Source organism: Fragaria vesca, linkage group LG5 (genome assembly GCF_000184155.1).
Source record: "Fragaria vesca subsp. vesca linkage group LG5, FraVesHawaii_1.0, whole genome shotgun sequence".
Classification (NCBI taxonomy): Eukaryota; Viridiplantae; Streptophyta; class Magnoliopsida; order Rosales; family Rosaceae; genus Fragaria; species Fragaria vesca.
The window spans coordinates 29,068,030-29,079,447 of NC_020495.1; the positions used below are offsets into that span (position 1 = coordinate 29,068,030).

Sequence of the window (11,418 nt, forward strand, 5' to 3'; positions counted from 1 at the left end):
CTTATTACGAGGAGTATCTCTGTAACATTAGCCCAATAAACAGGCCTATCCTACTTTACCACTAGACTAAACCCACATGGGTTCTCAATTCTTTCCTTTTGTTCTTGGTTTTTTTTTTCCCTGTTGAATTTTAGGCTCATTGAAGCAACTTTAGGAAAGTGGATTAATTTTTGTTGGGTCATTTTTTTTTTTAAATCATTTTTGCTGGGTCTTAAAGTGACTGAAATTTATAGTATCTTTTAGTAGGTGAAAATGAACTAAATGGCCTTCATGAATTCATTTTTCAGCAAGGTTGTTTACGGAGCGGATTCAGTGCACCATGAACCATTCATATGTTTTAACAGTCAAAGCAAACGTCGTTAATGACAAAAAAAATTCTAACCGCGGTAGAAACCTAATAACTGTAGTAATCCTAATCTCACATGAAACCCTTTTCCTCCGACATGAAACCCTTCCTCCGACTCCACCACCATCGTCATCAAGGACTCCAAGGAGTTCGAGCTCGACCGAGAAAGACGAAGCGAAAGGTTGTGGTAGACCTGACGAAGAGTTTTGAATCGCCGGTTATGATTTTAGGTCAATCGGGTTGAAGGGCTTGACCTTTCGTTTTTGACGTTAATGGAAGCAATTGGCCGGGTTAGTGGGGATTTCAAAAGCTGGTATGGTGGTGGTGGTGGTGGTGGTGGTGGTTAAGGTGTGTGATGGCGGTGAACTGGTCGTGGAGCTAAATTGTTTGTTTCTGAAACCCCAAAAGAATTGATTGAGGAATAAGAACTAAAGAGAAATTGATATTTCACTTTGGAAGTTTGGATTAATTTGATAAATTGAATCATCTTTATGTGGTTTTTACCACAGTAACTTGTTCTTTTATTGTTTTAAATACTTAACGGTGTTAGTATTGCTATTAGCGTCAAATAAAGGACTAGATCAAAAGAACGACTGAGAATAAGTTATAACACTCGGTTCACTTGAACCTTGGCCCGTAGAAGAACTTTCAAGTTGTTTATTGCTTATTACCCAATAATTAGATTGGAATTGATCAATTAGCTCTCTAGTGGTTTACTAGTAATATTCGACTAATTCTCAAGCAACTATCTTCGATGCACTTCAATTATTTCAGACTCACAAATCTTTCAATTTTTATTTTATTTTATATTTTTTTATATCACCATAATTTTATTTCTCAAACAATGGCCAGAAGACACATTACATCAGATGTCGTCTCTTACCTAATAAGCTGTAGCAGAAGCTACAAGCACAAGACTTATACCTTCATTGTTAATAAGCTCAGTGTGAGCCTCAAACACATGAAGAAAGAACCACAATACCTAATTCTCGGACAAGAGAATAGTAGTTGCCTACACACCTCAATTGGTGTATACCTAGTAGACTAAAAAACCAGGTACCATTGCTTCTTTCCCCTGCTCAGGAGACATAGCCTGATATCTACGTCTCACTGGCCCTTGTCTACACACCAGCAGTGTCACTGAGATACAAGCCCAACTCAACACTAATTAATTTTCAAAGAGGACCAAATCTAGTTTAACCACGTCTAAGCCCAGACCCAGACTCAAAGACTTGGGTCTAGATCTAAGTCCGAGTCTAACACTAGGAAGCAGAGACTAGTGATAAACGCATCCACACGACGGCCGCCGGTCCCCGACCAGCTTCAACTCCGCCTCTTAGAACTCAATCCGGAAATCCAATCAGAGGTCGGGCAACGACATCTCAACCTGAATCCGACCCTAACAACGAGCTCATCTTGCCGACTTCCAAATTCGAATTTCTCCAAGCCATATTCCAGCCGGTGGAATCTGTCATGGACACTACAAGTGTTGTTGATCTAAAACCAATCCCTCTGGCCACTTCATTCGATGTCTCAGACACCAGTCTATTCCCCTTGAAATCACACTCAACCGCGACGGATTGCCATGTTGGAGCCCTAGATTTGTCAGGATCCCGACGCAGCCGCTTGAGAAGATCACTCCTCTCTAAATCATCGCCGTTGATATTCGGCCACTGCATGGTTGGGGGAACACGAGGCTCACCACCGCCTATAAGAAGTCTATAAACACTGAAATGGATCACAGTTAAACAACACAAGCAGTTTTCAAATGCTCAGTGCAAAACCTCTTTGAGGGAAAAAACACTGAGCAAGATTACCAATATAATCTTTAGTATGAGTTTACAAAGGTGTATTTCTTAGCTCAATTACAATGAGATTAACCTCACTTATGTTTACAACTTATCCACTCACTCTACACAAGAGATTTAATCCAAGTTACTTTACATAAGAGATTTGGATCCTATCTACTAGTATTCTTAACACAACCAGTTTTATTGGTTCTTCAACACAACCAACAATTCTTTGATTCTTTCTAGACTCCACTGATCAACACAACATCACCAATTTTAAGTGCAACTTGAATATGCAAGAAAGAGAGGCAAACTTAAGTTATTGGATCACACTATAAGCAATTAGAATAGAGATGTGAAATCCACACATCCTAAATTGTAATCCACACATCAACTTTCTATTTTTAGTAATCATTCTCATATGAAGACAAAATTTAAGTCACTAAAAATAGAAAATGGGTATGTAGATTACAATTTGGGATGTGTGGATTTCACTTCTCTTAGAATATGAGCATGAACAGTTGTTAAATGTCAACACAGAGACAATGCTATCAAGGCCTTTTCTCAATATTCAAAAAGCTTGACATTATCAATAACAACACATACTATATATTTATAGAGATCAAATCTCTTCCCCTATGTGCATGCTCTCAATGACACAAGAATTGTATTTAAAAATTAAGTATGCAATCAGTGAACCATCATCTTGCACTTTCCAAAAATATCATTTCAATAACATATTTAGTTACCATATCAACATCTGTGATTGAGAAATCAAGCATTCTCAACTTCTATCAATCCCAACATAAGAACCTCTGATTTAGAAATCAAGAAGTAAAGAACCTTTACTTAATTTCCAAAAATGAGAGTTTAGAATCTCAATTTACCATGAAATAGAATAGATAAGTTTGTTACCTTTCTTGAGCCCTTTGATGATGCTAAGTTACTTCTGATTGAGTCCAATTGTTCAGATCTTCAATTTGGTTAATTTGAGGAGCTTTTCACTTTGTCCTTAAGCAACCGGAAAATCCTGTGTTGACTAGGAATAACCAATATACCTATAAATTAAGTCTGGTTAATACCCTACGCCGCTCCGCGAAAGTCGGAGTTTTTTATTATCATGATAGTATTTTTTTTTATTCACTCAACTTGTCTATTAAATAACTTAAATCTTGAATATTTATAAAAAAAATCGAACCAAACTTATACTAGATGGGTTCAGGAGCCAAGCTAACTTTAATAATATTTTATCTATAAACCTAGCTGCTTTGCTATGCTAGAGTTATGGTTTTTTATTTTTTATTTTTTTTTCAAAAAGTAAATCTTTATATAATAACAACCAAAATTACAACCATAGAAGATCTCGGTAGTGGACAACATGTCTCCACACTCCTCCCTATCAAACACCAGCGATTACAATGAGCATGAACCTAAACGGGTCCAAATGTAACCTAACCCTAACCCTAATCCAAAGTCTTCGATACCTCCTTATAGCTAACTTAAGAAGAAACAACCCCACCAAACACTATATACCAAAACTGCGAGCATATATGCAGGGGCAACCTCCCCATTACATTGCCAACAAGAAAACACTGATGTTAAAACTGAAACTCCGTGGACATGACACCAAACATGGCCCTACCAAAATCACCAATGACACCAACCAACCAACACTCTAGTACCCTCGCCCAAATGGGAGGGACGAAAAAACCAACAAACACCAAAACCAAACACACAAAACTAAGAAAAAAAAAAGAAACCCAAGAACCAAAAAAAAATCCTAAAAAACACCCAAACCTAAGCCAAACTAGAGCCCAGGCCCAACCAACCACTGAACCAGAGGCCCACAAACGAGCCTAGCCACAAATGTCTAATCCAAACAGCCACACCTCCTCATCTTCCAATCCAGATGCCGCTAGTGCATCACCCTTCCACCACCATGGCCTCCGCTGCCCTACCGGTGTTGAACCTTGACACGACTCTTCTCCTGTCACACCTCGAATTTCGGATAAATAAAAATCCAAATTCAAGGCATGATAACAAAAAATAAAAAGGTCATATAATACTGTAATACCCCGGAAATTTGATATTAGTTTTTAATATTATTTGGGAATTTTTGAGTTAGAAGTTAGTATATTTTGAAGTTCGAAAGAAGTGCGGAAGTGTTCGGATGCATAAATTACCCGAAACGGTTTTATTGTTTTGAAGAGTCAAAAGTTGACTTTTTAATCTGTTGGGTTTCTTTGGAAACTTCCTTCATGGAAGTTGTAGAGCACGACAATACGAGTTCGTAGACACGTGACACGCGTAAAACGGACTTCATATGTTAAAGTTATGGTCAGCAGAAGTTTATGGCTTTATGGGATTTTGGGTTAAATAAGAAAAGTTTAGGGTTTCCATTTCATTTTTCCGGAAACCATCTGTTTCTCTCTCGTGCCTCACCCTCATTATCCGAGTTTTCCTTTCGAACCGACCTAAACCCGGTTGACCCAACCCGGCTTTTCCTGCCGACTCCGATAGACTCAGACAGCGGCACCGGTCAGGTTTTCTTCCTCTCCTCGGCGTGATCCTCCATGTGTAGGTGGGTAAGGACGACTCAAGTGGGATTGAGATAATCGAACGCCATAGTGAGGGTGGCGAACTCGACTCCAAACTGAGGACTTTCCAGCCGTGTACGGTGGCGACTAGAGGTGAGGCTGCCCATTTCTTGAAGCATTCTTCCCTCTAAGCACGGTTCAAGCTGCCATTCACCTCGTTTTGAGGTCTAGAAGTCGGATTGAGGCCGCCTTAGCAGTCGGTTTTTCTTTTGGACGATTCCGGCTGATTCCGACCAAATTGGTTCAACCTTCAAGTATAAAAGATGCTTCCCTTACTTCAATTTACAAGTTTGTTGTTGGAAGTTTGTTTAGATTTTGAAGTTGTTGGGGTGGCGTGTGGGGCCCACTAGGCGGCGGCGCGTGGCAGCGCGTCCGGCAGGGTATGTAGGTTATGTTGCAAGGGTTAGCTAGTTCTTGTTGTTATGAGCATGTTGATATATTATAAGACTAGGTTGAGATCATGTAATGCTTATTGTTGGAAATATTTTGATGAGGTGTGAGGTTGTTGAGTTTGTGATTTCAAATGTAGGAGCCGTTTTTGGCAGTTGCGGGAGGTTTTGTTTTGGGTGATCGAGGACTTTGGGAGGTCTTGAAGGAGAGTTGCCCTCCTTTGGGCAAACCTTCGGATTTACTTTTGGGTTAAGAGGGCAAATGTTACTCTTTAGTTTGTTTGGTTACTAAGGTTAATAATTGTGTTAATTAGGTAACTTGTGGAGTTGGTGTTGAGCTTGGCCTGTGTGTTTTTGTGAAGACGCAGCGGGATTTTTAGGTGAGTAAATCTCACATGGGTTGGTGTTGAGCTTGGCATGTGTGTTTCTGTGAAGACGCAGCGGGATTTTTGCGTGAGTAAATCTCACATGGGTTCATAAAGGGAACCGAGTTTACTTTATAGTTTATTATTGCTAATTGTGAAGGTGTCCTTGAAAGAAAATGATTTTGTTTTTAAATATAAATGAGCTTGATCGTCAACGCGCGGCTCATGGTAAGTGAAAACAAGTTTTCTGTTAATAATATAATTTTTCAAAAGGACTTCCGATAATGAGTCGATTATTCTTGTGGGAATATCTATGTTTGTTCATATAAATATATCTAGGTGGAATGATATAATTTATGATGTGCTCTTTGTGTTGTTGATGATGATATTTTTATATTGTGAATTGTTGTTTAAATAGTCAAACCGGGTTCCAAGCCTTTAATCGGGTGATTGGTTACGGTTATGATGATATTATTATGTTGTGATTTGTTAAGTGTTATGATGGGAGAGTAATTGAATGTGTGCCTTGGTGGTGATTGTGTGCATTAGTTGTGGAATGGTGCTTTAGTGGTGATTGTGTGCATTAGTTGTGAATGTGTGTGCCTTAGTGGTGATTGTGTGCATTAGATTAGGACCCTTCGTGGTGGACCGAGAACCAAGCCTTGGCCGGGTGATTGGTTACAGTCAGGTTAGAGCTCTAGTCTGTCTGTCGGTACTTCATGGGGGATGACTAAGTGTTGACGAACTCATAAGTAAAAGTAGAGAAATGATTGTGTGATGTTCTTATGTGTTGTCATTTAAATTCCTTGCTTTGAGTATCTCTTGAACTATGTTTATCCGTAGGAGATTCTTTAATCTTAATTGTGTGATTTTAATAGAATTCCTGAACTACGCTTTTTGCAGGATTCATTTATGATTTTGAGTGATTTTGAATTGTTGTGTTTTCTTAATTATTTCTTTTGAATTCTCTTGCTTTTAGGCGATTCCTGAACTAAGTTACTAATGCAGGAATTACCAATTTTATCTTATGTGATGTTGGAATAGTTGAGTTATTATTTTGGGAGTTACTCATATGGCATATGGGCTTTTTAGCTTACCGAGTTTGTTGTTTGTTGTTTACAACCCGGTGCACCAATTCATGGTGTAAGGGTTAGACCTGTAGGTGATGATCATCAGGATTGAGGCAGTGACTTAGGAGCTGGGTTTTAGACGATGTACATTTATTTGTATATTATGACAGTTGTTTTTAAGCTCTTGTGAGCGACTTTATTATTACTAGACTTTTGAAGTTGATGTAATTAAGAAGATATAGTGTTTAACTTGGTTGATGAGTTTGTTGACATTTACATTTCCAGTATTTGATTTTAGTTTGGAAGTTGTTGAGCAGGTTTTGGGATGTTAAGATTTTGAGATATATTATGCCCAAATTTTTGAAAATTGGGATGTGACAAATACATTCCGACGTTTACCTAACTTGAGAAATCAAGTAAATGTCACCCTCTGAAGAGCTCACTACAAATTGACAATCAATAATAAAAATATTCAACTTCTAACAAGCAGCTTCTAGACCTCTACGTCTCAATCTTGAAAATCCTCACCTACAAAATCAACTTCTACACCATAGATTGGTGCACCGGGTTGTAAACAACAAACTAGGTAAGCTTTAATAGCTCGTATGCACCATTGAAACATACAAAGCAAACATTTCAACAGTGTACACCATTGTAATCTACTTATATATGTTTCTTCAATATCTGTTTCAACAATCTCTCAATATCTATCTCAACAATATCTCGAAACAAAACATGGCTAGAGTTGGTCTAGTAGCTATAGTGCTTTAGAGCAAACATTTAATTCAATATACCTTAAAGTTTAAGCTCACATACACTCATAAACAAATTAAAAATCTAGTACAGAGAAGCTGATCAAAATCTATGTAAGAGTCTGTTTCATTTAGCAAGTAGGCAAATCATGAGGAGGTGAACGAAGTTTATTATGATGACTAGCACCATTTTTGACTAGGAACACCATAGACATTCCCTATGTTTGATGACGCTCTATGTGACAATGCATTAACCATATGCCTGCAATATATTGAAAACAATTATTACAGAGTAGAACGTTAACATAAATCAATAAAAGTAGAAGTTCGGCATTATTCGTATTCTCAGTTTATTGTTATCTATTCTAAACACAATACTTACTATTTTATAAACTAGGGAACAATCACATTATGAGAGAGTGATTAACATGGATTTACTAGTAAAAGTCATGATCATCACCTGGATTATTTGCTCTAAATCGGATTGCGACCCAGCCATTCTTCGGAACACCAACAGTGCTCTCCTTAGGAGGATCAACAAGATTGTATCTCAGTGGATCTTCTTTAGGGTTGAAATTTCCAAAACCGGAGCCAACAACATAAAAACTATATCCATGTAAATGCACAGGATGGTTATCACTTGCTAACACATTAGTCCCTTGCAAAACCAACTCAACACTTGCATTGTACTTCAAAACCATCACCTTAGTTCCATAGGAGGATGTCAAAAATTCATTTGGAAGATCATCACCAATGTAATTGAATTCCTTAGGTGGTTTAACTGGAAAATTCTTCTCGAATACCTTCGGAATTTTGTAATAGTAAGCTCGAAGGATGTCGATTGACTGTGGCATGACAAAGCTTATGTTATTGAAACTAGCCGAAAATCTTTTCCCAAAGGGACCAGAGCACGGTTTGTCACTACAGTTAAGTAGGTTTACAGATATGGTAAAAAACAAGTGAGTGTTTACTTGTATTGAGACTTTGGTAGGGTGGTTTTTTGTTGCAAGGCTCCTAAATTGCTTGGTAAAGTCTGTTGCTGCTTGTGTTCTATTATAGGGTGGAAGATGTGGGAAAATAGGAAGTCTTCGAGGGTGGGTGTCTTGTTCATCTGAACCACGATATTTGACAATGACAGATGTCATGGTCTTGTCGAAACCAGCTCCAAAGGCGCTTGAATATGCTCTTGCAGCCATGACATAGATGCCATGAGGTTGGTTTGCTTGTAGCAACAAGTCCATAGTTTGGCCAGGAGATATCATAATGTAGGAGGTTTCAACTGGTTATGTATAGGAACCATCCTTTCCCACTAATATCAGCTTGTGATGCGCAATGCCGAAGAATAGCTCTTCATCCATTACTGCACTGATTATTCGAAGAAGATAGATTTTCCCATGTTCAACTAGCATATTAGAGGTCCATGCAATGGAATATTATGTTGAAGTAACTACAATTCACATTAGCTTCTTTATTCAAACAATAATTGAAGCTTGATTGTATGCCTTTTTCAGAGCATGAATATAGAAAGCCTAGTTCTCCATTTATAGTATAGGCATCTGAGAGTATGGGTTCTCTTCCTGTTAGATTTGCAGTTCTTGGTATTTTCATGACATCTCTCTTCCACCATTCACCTGGATAAAGTGTATCTTTTAACATTGAATAATCGGCATCTAAATATGATTTAATGTTTCAATATATTTATGTTAAGAAAATACATATATGCTATGTATTTATAGTAACAATGATTTGAGAAATGAATCATTTGAATTTTTTGCATATTTCTCATACATATTTCTTTCCTTTAAAGATTTAACCAAGTTAAGTGAAATATCTTATCAAACTTAAATGGGTATTAAGAGCCAAGATCACTCCAAAAGAGTGTATATGAATAGTTAATAAAGTGAAGAGATATGTCTTGCCAACTAGACCAATTACAATTTACACGATTTTTTCAAACACTTATAATAAAAGGCTCAGATGAACATACCTAGTATGATCGAGAACTCAGCGTAAGGTTTCAGAAAAGGATAGCTTGATCCAGGTTTGGGATAAACAAAAATGGCTCCATGAATTGTTGCTCTTGCCCATCCATTATGTGCATGCCACCATACTGTTCCTTCTTCTGTAGTAAATTCAAATATGTAAGTGTACTTGTTTCTAGGCTGTATAGGGCATTGTGTGATGTACTCTGGTCCATCCGACCATGGATTTCTTAGTTGTCTAACTCCATGCCTGTATCAATTCATTTTCAGCAAAAGAGTGAGTATTTACTCTAGCACCCTAGAAAGAAAAATGTGAGCATAAATGTGTGTTTAGATGTGCTAAAGTGCTACTTTATTTGTATTGCTAATAAGCACATAAATATTTTTAATTTCTTCCTTTCTTTTTTTGTCATGGAAATGAACTAGAATTTGTGGAAAACCAATAACGAATAATGTTTAAAAATTACATAGGAGTAATTAAGCGATATACCAATGAAGAGTGATATTATAGTTTGCCTTGTTATGGACTTCTATAGCCATGTTATCCCCTCTGTGAGCTTTCAAAGTTGGCCCTGGGAATCTCCTATTCACGGTCAAGATGTGTTTACTACTACATAGTCGACTATAAGAAGATGACTTTACCTGCAACAAAATTTAGCACTTACAATCTTACATATAGTTACAGAGAAATCATTTGAAGCAGAGAGAGGGATAATATTATCGTCCAAAGTGAATGAGTTTGGACAATCGAAAGAGTTGGAAAAGTGTGTTCAGAAAACTCATTTGGAGTTTTGGACAAGAGTGTTATCAAAGAGAGAAAGAGAGACATACCACAAACTTATGGTGATGAGTTTTCCCATTTGTAACATCAAGAAAAAGAAGAACAACACTAAAAGCGAAAAACCCTATAGAGTTAAACATAAGATCAGAGCAAGTATTCTCAAAGGCCACAACTGTTTCAGATATGAAACGTTACAAGACTTCACTACAATATGCATGTGTGCATATCATATATAACTATATATGACTGTAAATGCTCGCCTTCTTTCTTTAAGATTTTATTCTATTTTTGATTTTTCGTACCTACTTTATCAAAACAATTTCATGCATAGTATTTAATTCTAATATAAAGAAAAGCAAATGTGATTCTCTTCACCAAAATTTATTTACTCATCTTTCTTAAATAGGATGATTTGCATACTCCACTGTCTCTTTCATAGGAATCTTCATATTACAATGACGTCTGAAGTAACTGTTTTGAATGATTTTACATAAAACATTTTTGTTTGGTAAAACATCTTTGCTTCTTTAGCCTATTTAATACGAGAAATCAAATGACATTGTCAAAATTTAAATGTCAATTGGTTAAATTCTATTTGTTGTTGTTGATTTTTTTTTAAAAGACCATTATAAACATTTACTTGAACACAAAAACACCATCTGATTCTAAAAAAAACATCATCTAATCTCCGGTGGTGGAGATGGTGACGTCGTCGGTGATTAGAGGGAGGGAGCTCGGGCGAGAGGGTGGATGCCTTCTTACTGCATCGCTGGAGTTCGGTTGTGGCAGAATGGTAATTGGGTTTGGGCTTGGGCTTCAGCCTTGGCCCATGTCTCTATTTCTTTTATGTTTTATTTCTATGTTTTTGTTAGGCTCTTTTGCATTGCAATTTTAGTACTGAGCAATTTTATACCGCAAATAATACCCTATCTCTATATGATAGGGTACGAATGGCCTTGTGCCGGTCCATGCACCTTGTGTGTCTCAGTTGTTCTAGGCAAGCAACGAGTCTTTTTCTTGGTTAAATGGACGCAGCCTCTAAGTGGCAAGATAAAACTAAGTGTCGTCGGGGTTATTCTCCGGCAGCAACATAGTAGGAAAGCTGCAATATTGGACATTAGGATATGTAATTGTGTAATATGTCTACTGATCTTTCCATTATGTCACCGTTGTGACAAAACAAATAAAGACGTCATTAAAGTAGTACTCTTTGCTAATTAGTGCTTGTTAGAATACATGTACTTTGTAGAAATTCTCGATATTATTTCGGGACTTCTAGATGCTTATTGTAATTAGGGGTTTAGGCTTCATGTCCCCCTTATATTTAATAGTTTCATTAATGAAGG

The 11,418-nt window shown here is 37.2% G+C and overlaps 1 pseudogene; it reads right to left on the bottom strand.

Annotated features, from left to right (window-relative positions):
- Window positions 1-1,728: 1,728 nt before the first annotated feature.
- Window positions 1,729-10,465, bottom strand: LOC101298329 (annotated as a pseudogene).
- Between the last annotated feature and the right edge of the window lie 953 nt (window positions 10,466-11,418).